This window comes from the organism of the source record quoted next, unplaced genomic scaffold (assembly GCF_019419815.1).
Source record: "Pyrus x bretschneideri cultivar Hongxiangsu unplaced genomic scaffold, Pyrus_bretschneideri_v1 Contig41, whole genome shotgun sequence".
Classification (NCBI taxonomy): domain Eukaryota; kingdom Viridiplantae; phylum Streptophyta; class Magnoliopsida; order Rosales; family Rosaceae; genus Pyrus; species Pyrus x bretschneideri.
Genome location: NW_025999735.1, coordinates 4,514,969 through 4,532,000, shown reverse-complemented (window position 1 = coordinate 4,532,000; position 17,032 = coordinate 4,514,969). Strand labels below are relative to the sequence as shown.

Genomic DNA, 17,032 nt, shown 5'->3' with positions numbered 1-17,032 from the left:
TCATCCTCCAGAAAAAGAAAAGCACCACCTATTCCAAGGACAAAACAACCAACTATATTAGCTACACTAAAGAGATCTTTTTCTGAGAGATCTTGGGTTTGGGATCATGTCACTAAGTGTACCGTCTTGAAAATACAATAAGTAGAAAAGGATGGAAAGAAAGAGATGGTGGAGGTACAAGTATTGAAGGCTAAGTGTAACCATTGTAAGTCCCTTTTTGCATGTGATACTAGTAAGGGTGGAACTAGTACGTACATTAAACATATCAATAAACATTGCAAGTCATATAAACCAACTGATGAGTTCCAAAAGGTTCTAGACAGTTCTGGATCTTCTGGGGATGTTAATAACAAGCTTGTTACTAAGGGGTGGAGCTAAGAAGAGGTAGTGAAAGGTATTGTTGAGTATATTGTGATCGATGAGGTAGCTTTTAGTTGTGTGGAGAGTGAGGGGTTTAGGTGGATGATGTGGAAAGTTCAGCCTAAATTGCATGTTCCATCTCAGAGAACTATTGTGAGGAATTTATTCACTATGTATGATACCATGAAAAATCAGTTAAAAAGGGAGATACACAAGTATAGAGTGAGCTTAACTACTGATACATGGACAAGTGTGCAAAATTTGAACTACATGGTGCTAACTGCTCATTTTGTGGATGATGAATGGAATATGCACAAAAGGATTCTAAACTTTTGTTTGATTTCAAGTCATGAAGGCAAAGAAATAGGGACGTTGATTGAGCAATGTTTGGTTGAATGGGAGATTGAAAATGTGATGTGTATCTCAGTTGACAATGCATCGGCTAATAATGTGGCAATTGAGTATGTTGTTCTTGAAATGCAGAAATGGCCTAATACTAAAATGATTATGAATGGCAAGTTAACACATGTGAGGTGCTTAGCTCATATTATCAACTTGGTAGTGAAAGATGGGTTGAAAAGATTGGATAGAAGAGTGGATGCTCTTAGAAATGCCGTGCCATTTGTGAGATCAAGTCCCTGAAGGTTTAGTTATTTCAAGAAATGTTTGGAGAATGAGAAGTTGGATAGTAGGGGTCTAGTTGTTATGGATGTGCCTATGATAGGATCATATTTATGCGACTTAATTGGCTTGTTCTCGTGTATTTACGTTGTGTTTCTTTAGTTATTTTAGTCATTTATGCCATTTTCGTGTGTTTCTAGGTTAATATGGCTAAGGAGGCAAAAAGGTGCATGTCGGAGCATTTTGGAGCAAAATTGGGCTTAGAATGGAAAGCTTATGCTTGGAGCCAAAGTGTTGGACGAACTTGAAGGCCTTGTATGCACTTTGAACATAAAACAAAGGGCCTAGCCCAATCAAACAATCCTTTGAGCCATGCAAAACCTCTAGCCCAATCAAACAATCCATCAAAGCCATGCAAAACCACCATTCACACACACATGCATCCTGAAATCCTTCTTTGCCATGCCTTCCCTTTAGATTTTCAGCATTTCACTTCATCATTGCACCACATTCTCCCTCTTTAGTCCACATGCATTCATCATAATTCACCCTAGCTACCACCATTCACACACATACGCACTCACATGCATTCACATGCATTTCAAGCACCAAAACAACCTTGTGCCGTGCATCCCTTATGCCATTTTCAGATTTCCTCCTTTACATTCCACATGCATTCCATACTTCTCCTAGCTGTTTTCCATCATTATTTCAGCCACCATTCACTTTTTAATCCACATGCATTCATCATTATTCACCCTAGCTTCAATTCACATGCAAACACATGCATTTCCAACACCAAACACAACCATTGCCGTGCCTTCCACACCAATTCCAGCTTTTCTTCATTATTGCAGCCACTTTGCCCTTTTTATTTCTGCATTAAACCTATTTCCTTTCCCTAAATTGCAGCCACATTCCACACCTTTCCAACCTAGCTGCACCCTACATACATTAATTAGTCATTCTTTTCATATTGCAGCCACATTCCACACCTTTCCAACCTAGCCATATCCATTTCAGCATCCACACACTTGGTGCCGTGCATCCCCCTTCCACTTTCCAGCCATTCCATGTCATTATTGCAGCCACATCCTCTCACATTCTCACCCATTCTCTCCCTATAAAACCATGCAATCCCATCACACAATTCATTCATTCACTCTCCATTCTCATTACCACACACAAACACAAACACTTCATCCATTGCCGTGAGTTTCTCCTTCCATTTCCAGCATCCCCCTTCCATTTCCACCACTCCCCATCCATCCAAAACACTACCCAACCATTCCTCCATACAAACACCAAACCAACAACATCCCTTAGACCTTATGCTACAACGAAGAGGAGGAGAAGAGTGCCTAAACGTTCATACAATTCAAGTTTGAGTTGTTGGAATGTTTAGGTGTTTCTTTTCCTCGATTACAATGTTTAATTTCAATTCTCTTTGTCTTGTACGTATGAGGAACTAAACCCCCCCTTGGCTAGGGGGGATTCGAAATACATGTTTATGCTTGCAATATGATTTGATTACTTCTAATTACGTTTCATAAGTTGTGGATTCAATTTGTTTAACTATTTGATTGATAACCTATTTATGTATGTTTATTGAGAGTGCACGCTTAATTTTCATGCATGAATATGACGCTAGAATATAAGTGAGTTTCACCTAATAGTTATGAACTTATATTCACAAGTAGTGGAGGTTGCTTATAAACAATCGCGTTAAGTAAATTCTTGGCATAAGTTTCATGCAATCATAGTAACGAATGTCTCGTCAACACTTATAGTTTTCAAAGAACTTAATGATTCTTGCTTGTATCTCTATTATGCAATTCATGTAGGGAACTTGTGGGGAATGCTTTGGGTTGTCGTATGCAATCATCCAATTCATTAACTTAAGGAAAACTTGACGGTTAATTTAAACGGACCTAATTAACCCGGGGTGTTGAGAATTCATGGTTTATTGAAAAGCAATTAGAAATCATTTTGTATGCAAGTATAACATGTGTGGAGATGAACCCCTTAGCTAGCTTCCCATCCATTCATTTCCGTCAAATTCGTATTTACAATTTGTTTTCTTTACAATCTATCCATTTTAGTTTAAATTCGTCGAAACCTCAATTCCCCCCCCCCCCCCCCCCATATTTTGTTTAGTCTTAGTCTTATTCTATCTTATTCTGAGTTTTGCATTCTTTGAGTCTAGTATAGTGTTTTAAACTTGTTTTTACGTTTTTGAGTCAAATCCAAGTGATTAACAATCCCTCATAATCCCCGGTCCAGAACGATCCCTACTTACATACTTACTACAATTGATAAAAAGAGGGTTTAATTTGTGTGCGTATAATTCTCGCATCAGCCTACTAGGTGGAATAGCACATACATGATGCTAGAATCTTGCTTGAAGTTTAAAAAAGCATTTGAAAGGATGTACGAAGATGATGAAGCCAATATATACTCCACCTATTTTAGGGAAAAGGTGCTTAATGATGAAGGAGAAGAAGTGGCGAGTAAAGGGAAGGTTGGACCAGAAAGATTGGGATGGTGCAAAAGTGTTTGTGAAATTTTTGAAGGCCTTTTATCTTGTACCTTTGAAAGTTAGTGCAAGTATCCCACATCTAATACATCTATTCATGATGTCATTACTGTGGAGAACGAGATTGAAAAGCATTTTTTGCCTGAATATATGCAAACTGGAGGAACTGTAGAGTTGGGGCTACATGATATGGCAATGAGCATGAGAGCCAAATATTAAAAGTATTTTGGTTCAATTGAGTCCCTTAATCAAATATTTGTAGTTGCCCTTGTCTTAGACCCAAGGTTCAAATTGAGGCACTGCATGCACTTATATAGAAAACAATTATAGCTTCTTGAAGAAGAGATTGAACAAAAAAGTAATGAAGTGAAGACATTGCTGAAGGCGATGTGCGATGAATATGTTCACCAAGCTTTCTGTTCACAAACACAACAAAAGGGTAGAGAAGATTTAGTTGTTGACACTTCTTGTTCAAGGGTAAAACAATCATCTTGTAGTGTGGCAACAGAAAATTCAATGATATTTAGTCAAATGATGGATGATTAGGACAAGGAACTAGAAGACACCGGGGATATTGCGCTTCCATATGAGGTGGATAGGTATCTCCTTGACACTCTGGAGAAAGCACCACATGGTTCACCATTTGACGTTTTGAAATGGTGGAAGTTGAAAGGGAGGAGCACATATCCCACACTTGCTTTGATAGTGAAAGATGTGTTGCCAATTCAAGCGTCAACAGTTGCTAGTGAGAGTGCATTTAGTGCAGGAAAGAGAGTAATTGACCCCTTTAGATCAGCTCTCCTTCCTCAAACATTGGAGTTATTGATATGCCTCCAAAACTGATTAAGAAGTGAACCAATTAACAACATTAAGTATGAAGCAAGTTCGATGGAGCTTGAATTTTATCATGAGTGTGAAGAAGGTAATTATTTTGTTTTGTATAGTTTGGTTTATAACTTTATAATTATTGGTTTACAATTAACGTGCTTTTGTTCTTTGTTGTAGAATATTAAAGAAGAAGAGCAACAGCAAATACTATATCTACAACTACAAGTTCAACAATCTCACCAAGTGTTCCTGAAATTGAAGCTCCTCAAACAACTCGAACGAATAAAAGAAAAGGAATTGCGGTAATATTTTAAACTCAAATGAATAAACTTTAAATTTTAATGATTCAATGAGGATAATATGACGTTGGACGTTAAATATGTCATGTTTATATTCTATTTTTCCTTACAGATTCAATGAGGAATGTTGTTGGAATGTGGACATTGGATGTGATTTGATTTTTGTTAATCTATGAATTTGGAGTCTTGGATGATGTGTTGTTATTTTGGATGATGTCATGTAATATTGTTATTTTGGACTCTCGGAATTTGGATATGTTGTTATTTTGGACATTGGTAGTGCGGTGGTAGAATCATAGAATTTGTGCAATTGCAATCTATGTAGTTGTTGCAATATTGCTGCAATCTGTGCAATTGCTGCAATATTGTTTCAATTTACTATCATAATTTAGTGTTAACAGATTTTTTTAAGATGGTATGATCGCATTGCTTATGTCATCACAGACTTAGCTTGGCTAATGAATGATGATTTCAACCATTCAAGAATGTGTTCTACCAGATTCACCAAGTGGATATATCTTTTTCTTTATCTAATATATTACTAAGATTCGGCTATAGTAAATCAGTAATCAACACATCCTTCACCTCTTTTTTTTTTTTTTCCAAATATGTCGATAGTGATACAGGTAAAGAGCAAACAAAACAATAAACAGCAAATTAAGCAGACAATATGATGAGCAACTTGCTGGAGCAAATTAAACAAAATGATAATTGTTTTTTCCCAAACAAAAAAAAGGAAAAAAAAAAGAGGGAGCCATGGACCCGGACCGGACCGGCTCGTTTCAAACAGGTCGGGTTTGGTTCAATTCCTGTAATGAAATATGATGTACCTCGCCCGACCCGGCCTAGCCCTTACCCAGGCCTACATGCGATGTTGAAATCTGCAAAGAAGGAAGTTAGTCGTGCTGCACCAGTGATTAAGGACCTTGACCATGTTAATTTGGAGCTACGATCCACTTGTTTTGCAAAGGATGAGGAGCTTGTCTTCATGTATGCTGAAGTGTTTTTTTCTCAAGGATGTTGTTAGTAAACTTGAGTTCAAGGAAGTGGATCTGCAAGGTGCACTGTTTGTTAATGAGAACTTGAAGAAGGAACTGGATAAGCTGAAGGATGCTCACATTAGGCTTGTTGAGGAGAATGTGTAGCTGAAGAATGAGAAGGTTGGTCACAAAGTGGCAGTTGCTTCTTGTCAGGCCAATTTCTACAAGCTTGGCTATGTAGACCATTTCTAGGGTAGGTCGTCAGATTATAAGTTTTTCAAGAAGGACTTCGAGACATTCTCCATTTCTCCAGTTGATTTGCTTGACTTCTCATTTAAGGCTTCCTTTGGTGGAGCAGGTGAGGGCCAATCAGTCTAGGAAGGGGCGGCTGAGGATGAATTGATGGAAGCTTTGGCTACTGAGAGTGGTATGGCTGCTGAAGGCGTGGCAGTTTGGGGACCAATGGTTGTGCAGACTTAGGAATTTTCTTTTTTTCTTTTTTGTTCTACTTTATTTGAACTTTGTTGGCCTTTGAGTCGGTTTATCAATTTTCTAGAAATGTAATAAATAGTTTTCCCTGCTTTGCTTCATCCTTGTTATTTCGCCATGTCTTTTGCAAAACTTAAACCATAGAATGTCGGTCGGAAGCGCTGCTTTTGACTAAGTAGACGAGTCTGCGTAGTCATAGTAGGTGTAAATCTTAGCTTACAGATTGCCTAGGGCTACCACCCATTAGGTCGTCGACCAGATGTCTTACTTACAGAAGTAGACGACCTGCGCAACCATTTTAGGTGTTGGCCCTGGCTCTCGGAACACAACTCTATTCATTTTGCATATTTTGAACATTTGTATTTTGTAATATGCAAAAATGTTTTTTCATTAGGCTTTTATTCTGAGGTATCTAAACTTGAAAGACAAATATGTATATACTAATTTAGTACTATGTTTTACATTTTTTTGGGTCAAATTATGTTTTTCATTTTCATTATTTATTGATTTAAATATATTTTTCTTAACGGGTAATGGGTCGAGTCATATTACCTAATAATATTAACGGGTCGATTCTAGTTTGGGTCATATGACCCGTTTATTTTAACGGATGTTACATGACACAACCCGTTAAGCTATCAGGTATGACATGAACACGAGAAACACGACACGAATGCCAGATCTAAAATGAACCATTAAAAGTATAAACTCTAGCCAAACACATACATGTTATAATATGGAAGAATGAGTGAGACTATCACACTCAAACTTTCAAATGTGACTTCAACACCAAAATATAACTGAGGAATGTGAATTGAAGTATTAGAGGAGTCGGTTATGGCGCCCCTTATATATTTTTTTCCATACAGAATTTGATCAGCAACAATGCACGAACCAATTGCGGAATCAAATAATCTAAGCTAGAGTTTTCCATACATCAGAAATTTTGGAACTTCAAAGATTACAAAACCGTAACCAACGCCTTCTGAATTATAAGACATAATTAAGTGTATTAGTATTATCCCTCGTTGTTTAACTAAGGACCCATTACCGCACAAAAAGATAAAGGTTTAGCATCAAACCCAAATTATATTAAAGATTAATATATTAATCTTACAGGTCCATGTCAACATAAGTTCTAGGGCACGTACGTATATTGCAGACCAATTTTGGGGCACGGCGATATATAGCTTTAGAGGCCATTATGTAGGACCTGGATGGACTAGTATATAAATTCCCTAGCAGTCTACCATTTCAGTATTACCTGCTCATTTCATTTACTTAATCAAAACTTAGCTGCTTCATTCCAGTACACTAGCTAGTTAGCTAGCTAACATGGGGTCATTAACCTGCAGACGTGGAGATATGTGTGCTTGAGCTTGATCCTCATGCTGGGGTCCTGGTCATCCGGAGCCACTTCTCGCACCCCACAAGATGCATCGATGTACGGGAGATATGAGCAATGATTGGCTCATTATGGTCGTGTATATAACGACATTAATTAATGAGAAGGAGACTCATTTCAATATATTCAAGGAAAATGTGGCATTTATAGAATCTTCTAATAAGGATGCAAACAAACCTTGCAAATTAAGTGTCAATCAATTTGCAGACCTTACAAATGAAGAGTTCAAAGCATCAAGAAATGGATTCAACGGACACCAGTGCTCCACGAAGACAACTTCTTTCAAATATGAAAATGTGACTGCATCATTACCAGCAACAATGGATTGGAGAAAGAAAGGAGTAACCCCCGTCAAGGACCAAGGCCAATGCGGTACTTATATAAACGTCTAGCTTATTTTTTATTTATTTATGTTAAATGTTTTTGTTTGATACTTATTCTAACTTTTAATTCCAATATCAAAATACAGGATGTTGTTGGGCTTTTTCAGCAGTGGCGGCTACGGAAGGAATTACACAGCTTACAACTGGGAAATCGATGTCTTTGTCTGAGCAAGAGCTCGTTGATTGTAACACCGCTGGTGAAGACCAAGGATGTGAGGGCGGCTTGATGGACGATGCCTTCTAGTTCATCCAACAGAATCGCAGGATTAGCACAGAAGCCAATTACCACTACGACGGTGTTGATGGTATATGTAACGCCAAGAAGGAAGCCAGTCGTGCAGCCAAGATAACTGGCTTTGAAAAGGCCCTTCTTTCCGCAGTAGCTCATCAACCTTTTTCTGTTGCCATTGATGCTAGTGGTTCCGACTTCCAATTCTATTCAAGTGGTGTCTTTACGGGAACCTGTGGAACGAGCCTTGACCATTGTGTTACCGCTGTTGGTTATGGCGTGAGTGAGGATGGGACTAAGTATTGGCTAGTGAAGAACTCATGGGGTGCAGAATGGGGTACATAAGAATGCAGAGAGATGTTGATGCCGCGGAAGGACTTTGTGTAAGAGGTAATTGAAAAACAAGTTACTAGGATCACAGATAAAATATAAATCATTACAATAAACCAATCAAACAATTAAGGGAAATAAACTTATCTTTCAAAGCAAAGGAAGAAGACGCCATGACTGCAAGGGTTTGAAAAGGAGTCTTCTACACTCAAGCAGCCGAGAGTCATTGCTATCAAATAGGGTTTTTAGCACGAGATAGGATAATATTGTGAGTGCAGGGACCTCCCTATATATATCCATACTCCCTTGATATCAGGCATATTAACTGATACCTTGGATATTCCAAACTTATTAGGGTTTCGGTATAGTCCTCATAGGTATTGAACTCTTGTCAAATCTTGATAATAGGTTACTTGAATATAATTGCATGTTATTAGGACTCTTAATCTTAGCCAAGTAGGATCGGAATTTTCTCAACATGATAACTCATACACTGAGCTATCAGTTTGTCGAGAACAAGAACTCATTCTTCTTGACACTCACATCTTACATTCTCCCACTTGAGTGTCCAAGAAGAATGATATTACATAGGCTAAGACTAAGGTGATCACAAGTTCCTGAAAGCTGCAATTAAACCTTTAACGACCTATCACTTATAGCTTCGAATACTGAATCATAAATGCAGTATGTAATCTCTTCTACATGTGCACTTTATGATTACAAGTACCTACACCATAAGCATTGTGTTGTTTGACAGAATTTAAAAGTTTTAGGTTGATAAACAAAATTCAACTCCTGAACTGAGCCTTATGCAAGCATGGCTCATATTTTCTGTCAATTAAAACATAAAAATAAGAGAAGATGCAAATACAATATACTGTTACAAAATTACTCTCTTATCAAGATTTATGAATAAAATTTTACTATTAAACCATTTTCCACTAACACTTCAATTCAATAATACAAAAGCAATTTTAAACTCCCACCGATTAAAAGAGTAAAAAAAATCTCATAAACGCACATTGTGATAGCCCGTCCCGAAATATTTTTATCGATGGTGTGAAATTACTAAAGTACCCTTGAACGTTTGTGGCGTTGTGTGATTTAAGTTTTGGTTGTGGACCAATATGCTAAGTCCCTAATATTTTTGGAACTAATTAGGAACTTAGACTTAGGTTTGTTTTATTTGTTTTTGGTTGGCTGCCATCTGGAACACTCACACACACACATCCAATCCCGTTGACCCTCTCTCTCCTCCACACTCGGATTTTCTTGCCATTTTTGTACAACCTGTACGGACAACCCTCAAAACCCTTTCAAACATCGTGGATCAAGGTCGTGAATGGTGTTTTTGGACTCTTTGCAAGCTTAGGAGTCGAATGGTGGTGGTGGTTGGACGTGAAAACCTCGAAAACCTTTGAAACCAGAATTCCCGATTTGGTGCACTTTTCATGTAAACATGATCGTGAAGTTTTCAGAGAGTTTTAAGCTTTTAGGGAACTTTAGAAAATCTTCACGAAGCTCGGAGAAGAATTTTGAAGTGTTTTGGACGTTGGGAAGCTCGAGTTCATCGAGTTGTAGTGGTTGCCAGAGTGTTCAAGGTTTCCCCAGCAAGATTTCGTTTGTTTCGAACTCCAAAGTGGTAAGATCATGTTCTCCTAATTGAGAGCTTCATTTTGGTACAAATTTCATGAATTTTGGTGTTGAACTGAGTAAGTTATCAAGCTTTAAAGTTTTTCCAGAAACCGGCGACGCATCGGCGACTAGCGCCAGACTCCGGCAAACCATGGAAGGAGAAGGAGAATATTCCATCAACTTTGATGGAATGTACTAACGGCGTCAGGTATATATAACAGTATATTCTATTTTTGGACGGAATATTCCCTAACGCTGTTAGGGTTTCCGTACATGTGTCAGGTACGTGCCTGCTCGTGGTCGGTGCGTGGGTGGTCGGAAAATTTTTCTAAAAATATGAGGATGTTCGTGGTGTTAAGTAAATCACATCGGTATATTCAAACACCCTATTTGAGCAATGTATGAGAAATTATTAGCTAGTTTTGTTTATGTGCTTTAAATTAACATTTATATAGTTGTTTCGCATATAGGTGAGACCCTTCCACATACCAGTGAGTGGGCTTTTGGTTTTCCGTATATACCTATATACTTGTGATTTTTCCCAGAAAATCGATTTAAATGAATTTACGTTTGAAATGCCATGCCTATTGATTTATGCTTAGACTATAAATTTGTATGATATGTGCATATTGTGATTTGACGCGGTGGACGCTCAGGTAAGTACCAGGTGAGTTGTAGATTGTTTATGTAAATTGATGATTATGTGAGATGTGTTGAGAGCTCATAAACCTGCACCCCGGTGTTAGTGCTTTCGCCCAGAGTTAGGGCACAGTCTTTCACGTGATGTTCACCTCCCGCACCATATGCTTATCTTAGATCCAAGTTAGGTGCACAGTCCTGTCGTACAGACCACTTTAGGTGGTTCCGACTCGTAGGTGACCCGCGATTATTCGCACAGTCTTCACGTGATCGTAGCACTTGAGCATATTTATTTATACCGAGTCCTGTCGTACAGACCACTTTAAGTGGTTCCGACTCGTGTGCAGGTATATTTGTTGAGATGTGGATTTGAGCCGTACAGGTCACGTTAGGTGACTCCGACTAGATGGATGAGCTATAGATTCAATCGTACAAGTCACGTTAGGTGACTCCAACTGACATATCATTTGCATTGATTTATATCACATGGCTTACATATTTTTATGCTGAGATATTTGGCATGGCATATTGGTGAATTTTTCTATTCTGAGCATAGTTATGGTTTAGATATATATATTCTATTTTCTGGGAAATTATACAGGTTTTACGGCAAGGGATTAGAACTTTCAAGAAATGAAATGATTTTGGAAAGCTTTGTTTTTGCCCACTCACACTTTCTGTTTTGCGCCCTTCTAGGTTCTAGGTAGGAGTGCTTTTTTATGGCTTGCGAGGAATCCACGACAGCTCTGACAGATTATCACCATTGCATGGTCACCTTTGGGTGTTGTATAATTAGTATTTGTCCTGCTGGACTGCACTTAGGCTACTTATGCTCTGGTTGTGTATTTCACACTTAATCTCGCACTAGCACCTTTTCTTAGCTAGACTGCTAGTAGTTGGTTTTTATTTATTCGCATTTTTATTATTATTTTTGCTTCCACATTGTGTACGTGGCTACGTCACCCTCATGTGATGGCCAGTACGCCTTGATTTCGGTCGGGGTGTGTCACACATACCTCTTAAAAGCTCCCACTGATCAAGCATTAATCAAGGATTTAAAAGTATTGAGAATTCAACATCAACTACTAATTTTTCTGACTATATCTCTATGTCAAATATTGCGAGGAAGTGAGTGGCTAAAAACATATACAAAATCATATGGTCAGTTTTATTCATCTAAAATTTGACAAAAATAAAAAACTTCAACGAAACGTTTTTTTTTTATTGCAACAAAAACATATAATTCCATAATCATCTTTGGACATAATTTTATTATATTAGGTTTTCACAGCTAAAACATAAAATACAAGGGCAAACATATATAGTTTCAACACTTTTGAGCAGATGAAGTATATACAATCTTGTCAATTTCATGTTTAACTGTTCACTGATTTATAGTTGGACTGAATAAGAAAACACTTTTGAGCAGGTTAATTATCCATCAATAACATATAAATCACAAGTCCAATTTCTTGAACAACAAACAAGAATGAATAAGCAAAACATTTTTTAGCAGAATATACTCATTAACCCTTCTTGAATTTCTTGCAAGATTAGTTGCATATATAACAAATAAAATATAAACAAGTATGGTAATGTACGTTTTATCTACCAAAATCATGACCATTAAAAGCATGCAAAATTGATGTGTGAAGCCCATAATACATTATATCTCCCACTTGGGCAAACACTCAAAATTGCAAGTTTAAACACTAGAGAAAGTGGTTTTCATATAACAAAATATAAGCTAGTTGAATCAATAAAGATCAAATACATAATTTTTTTTTTTTTTAAGTAGGTTAGAATTAAAAAGTTCCATAAACAAAAACTTATGTAATGACTACAAATTTTATTTTATTTTAGTGTATGAGAGAAGACTCACATATGTGTCAAAGATTAGGTCATAAATTAAAATGAAACCTAATAAGAGAATCCAAACTCAATAACATCAATTTTTCAACAACATCAATTTTAATTGACATCAATTATTTTATGTGTCAAAGATTAGGTCATAAATTAGATATCTCAATAACATCAATTTTTCAACAACAATTTTAATTGACACACCCCGACCGGAATGTCCACTAGGACTCCGAGTCGAGTTGTGCTGGCCGGGCCCCCACCACATCCCGGACCGAGATGTGACATTAATCCAATTTAGAACTCAGAGAAAATTAAGGCAAAAGATTGGCAAATTTACCTACTCATTCTCGATTATGCAAGATTCATCATGGAAGTAGTCGAGTTATGGAGGATCGAACCAACTCCAAATTGCATGATTGTTACACCTTTGGGCAGAAACTAATCATGCAAAGAAAATATGTGCATAGCTAGCCAAAACACAAAATACATATAGCTTCAAAAACTTTGGCCAAATGAAAATATGTTAGAAGTACTTTATGATTTGCTATAATACTAATTTATAATTGGTGAGTGATTTCCTGAAATTCCCATTGGGACAAAAGTATTCACCATATAAATTAGAATTCTGATTTTTTTTCAAAATAATCCCTTAGAACGGTATTAAATAACTATTTTGTTGGATATTCAATGATTCTCAAAAGATTAAATCATATACAAAAGTATGTCATTATTGACATTGAACAATAGAGTTCTCGAAAAAGAAAACATGGTTATTCAATTATATAATAGGGGCCAAAATGATCAATTAGTAAACTAATGCCACTTTCCAATTTTGTCTTAAAAGACAATTATCATCATAATCAGAATTGATGACCAAGCAAAATATTGGTTTAAGCAAAATAAATCAATACACTTTTCAACCAAAATTTAATAAGTATTACCATTTCGAAAAAATTTCATGATTTTTAAATTTTTTTACAAGTGAGTAAAAAATTAATTCGAAAAGAGATGTGCTCCAGAAACTGCAAAAAAATCTGCAATGCAGACCTGAGATTAAAAATTCACTAAATACTCTGTTTTGATTCAATGTGCATAAAAATTTCCAGACATAAAGTAGACATACAATGCTACCATTTCCTAAAATTTTATAATTTTTGAAGTTTGACAAGTATACGAGAAGCAAATTCGAAATGGGATACGTACGCTGCAGAAAGTGCAGAAAATCTGCAGTACAACTGCGATGAAAAATTGACTAAATATTCATTCCATCCAATGGATATGAAAATTTCCAGAAGTGAAGTAGATACATAAAGTTGAAATATCACAACATTTCATAATTTTTGAGATTTTATAAGTGGGTCAAAAATAAAATCGAAATGGAATGTGCTGCAAAAACTGTAGAAATTCTGCACTACATACCCGAGACTAAAACAAAATTCACCAATAATTCATTGTGCAGCCAATTGTCGTGCAAATTTCCAGATTTAAACTAGATATATCAATCTATGTCATACTAAAATTTCATGAATTTGGGAGTTGAATAAGTATATCAAAATAATATCACAAACAGACAATGTTGCATAATCTCCTTTTTAAATTTTACAATAATTTCATTTCATGCCAAAATAATGTGAGAACTTTTAATTATGAAAATCATATACTAACATAGCATGATAAAATAACCTTTAGCAGGTCCATAATGTATCAAAATCTCCCTTTAAGATAAGAACATATTTCAAAAAGGGAAACCAAATCACCCAGTCATTAGTGTGTGTATTTGAGAAATTTCCCAAAAGCACTTGAGTCTCAACTTCGCAATTTTATGTTTGAAGATGAAAGTCACATAGGACAAACGCGGCAAACTTGAACTGTAATATTATATATATATATATATATATATATATATATATATAATATTAAATGAAGGATAAATTAGACTTATTAATCCAACAACTCATACTTGATATTAGAAAAGAAAGTCTCAACATTAATTGGTCCCGACCATCAGTCATAGGGCTGGTTTGGTATTGTTGTGCTTTGAAAAAAAACTGTTTTTGCTGTGCTGTGAGAATAAGCAGCTGTAAAATAAAACAGCAGAGTGTTTGGTAAACTTTTTTGTAAAAAAAAAAAAAAAATGTATTATAGTGTTTGGTAAACTTTTATATAAAACAGATGTGAAAAAAAGCCTGTTTTTCAAAGCTGGATTTTGCAGCTTCTTGTTTTTGGGTTTTTTTTCACCCAAAACTGTGAAAAAAAACTGAAGCTGAATGTTTACCAAACACAAAAACAGCTCCCAACTTTTTTCAGAATCATCTCAATACTAAACCAGGCCATAGAAGCATAAGGGAAATCAAAAGTTACCAAATTCTTATTCCTAAAGAGGGACGCTTCCACGCATAATGATAGATGCATGGAAGTGTCAATCAACTTAATTAATATGTATGGGAAAGTTAGTTTGCAAAAGTAGATGGACCTTATATTCAAATTAGTTCAACTAATCAACTAATACACCAAAGTGGCCATACCATTATTCTTGTAAACCATTACTCAAAAATATGCAGCGGACTGGAATAAATGAAATTTAAATGCAATTGAGGAAAATCCTCAAAGCCTCATTCTAGGCATTAGGAATTGAAGGCCCAGAAAACTTAAAATGTGAACATGATATATGATCACAATAGCTCACCCAAGTTATCTCCTGATGGCAAGTGATTCACATTAAAAAAAACCTTCGAAAACAACCAAAATTTTAAACCTGATCATTGACACGGTGCGCTAGGAGAGAGGAGCGTGCAAAATAATTATTAATTTAAAATGGGATTCCAAAACAAGAAACCCTAACCACTGCCCAGAAGCAACACAAATGCCATCCAAGCGGATCAAAGCCAATCTTGATATTAATCATGTTAAAAAATAATAATAGTTAAATCAAATTATTTAGATGCATACGTGTCAAGCCTTCGAACTTTATATCCAATGCAAAATTATTATTATTATTATTATTATTATATATATATATATATATATATATATATATATATTAGAGGCATAGCCATATATAAAGCAATCAGATTTGCTTCTTAATTAATCATTATCGCGAAAAATACTCTAAAAATAAGCGGAAGCCTCAGGATCGATAAGTAAAAGACCTTTAACTAAAACACAAACTAATTGTGCCTTCAGTTTGTCAAAAATGTGTTCAAACAGATTACCTTTAATCCGAACCTCCAAGCTTTGCAAATTCCCTAGCTAGCAGATTCGTATTTGCAGACAAGAATAATACAACTACACGCAGAAGTAATTTCTGCAGATGGGTCAGATTAAAAATAATAACAATAACATCTAAATAATTATTTGCAAAGCCAATATGATAATCAATCCACATATTGAATTATCAGCAATTAAATCAATGAATCATATTATTCGCGGAAGCTTTACACATTGTAAAGGATAAAAAGTGATGGCATGATATTAGAACTTTACCATTATATTCAAAACCAACCATCATCGAAATTCTGAATCCTAGACGTGTTAAGAGGCTTTGATACCACATGTAAGAGGTAATTAAAAAACAACAAGTTACTAGGATCACAGATAAAACATAAATAATTACAATAAACCAATCAAACAATTAAGGGAAATAAACTTATCTTCCAAAGTAGAAGAAGAAGATGCCATGACTGCTAGGGTTTCAAAAGGAGTCTTCTACGCTCAAGTAGCCGAGAGTCATTGCTATCAAATAGGGTTTTTAGCACGAGATAGGATAATATTGTGAGTGAAGGGACCTCCCTATATATATATATATATATATATATATATATATCCATATCAGGCCTATGAACTGATACCTTGGACATTCCAAACTGATTAGGGTTTCGGTATAGTCATCATAGGTATTGAACTCTTGTCAAGTCTTGATAAGGTTACTTGAATATAATTGCATGTTATTAGGACTCTTAATCTTAGCCAAGTAGGATCGGAATTTCCTCAACATGATAACTCATACACTAAGCTATCAGCTTGTCGAGAACAAGAACTCATTCTTCTTGACACTCACATCTTACACTTTGTAGCATTGCTATGGCTGCCTCTTACCCCACCACAGCTTAGTTAATTTTACCATCAACAATTAAATCAATGCCTACTATATATATGCGTTGTAGGCACTATTAGATCTAAGAAACTCCTACGTAAAATATTTGTAAGATCTACGTATTTTGGCTGCAAGAACTAGACATTTTATTGAACTTTATATCGTAAAAGTGTAGGCTTTCCTAACAAAATGGTAAACAAATTTCCATGCGTTAATAAACTGTTAACAGCTAACTAAATCATTCGGGTAAGATCAGTGTGGCAGTTTATTCTTATCATTTAAAGAATCCCAGCAATCGCAATATTCTAGATGGATTTTGAGCAACCGTACACTAGGGCGATT

The 17,032-nt window shown here is 35.9% G+C and overlaps 1 pseudogene; it reads left to right on the top strand.

Annotated features, from left to right (window-relative positions):
- The first annotated feature begins 7,447 nt into the window (after nucleotides 1–7,447).
- On the top strand, nucleotides 7,448–16,707 carry LOC103947979 (annotated as a pseudogene).
- Nucleotides 16,708–17,032: the final 325 nt, after the last annotated feature.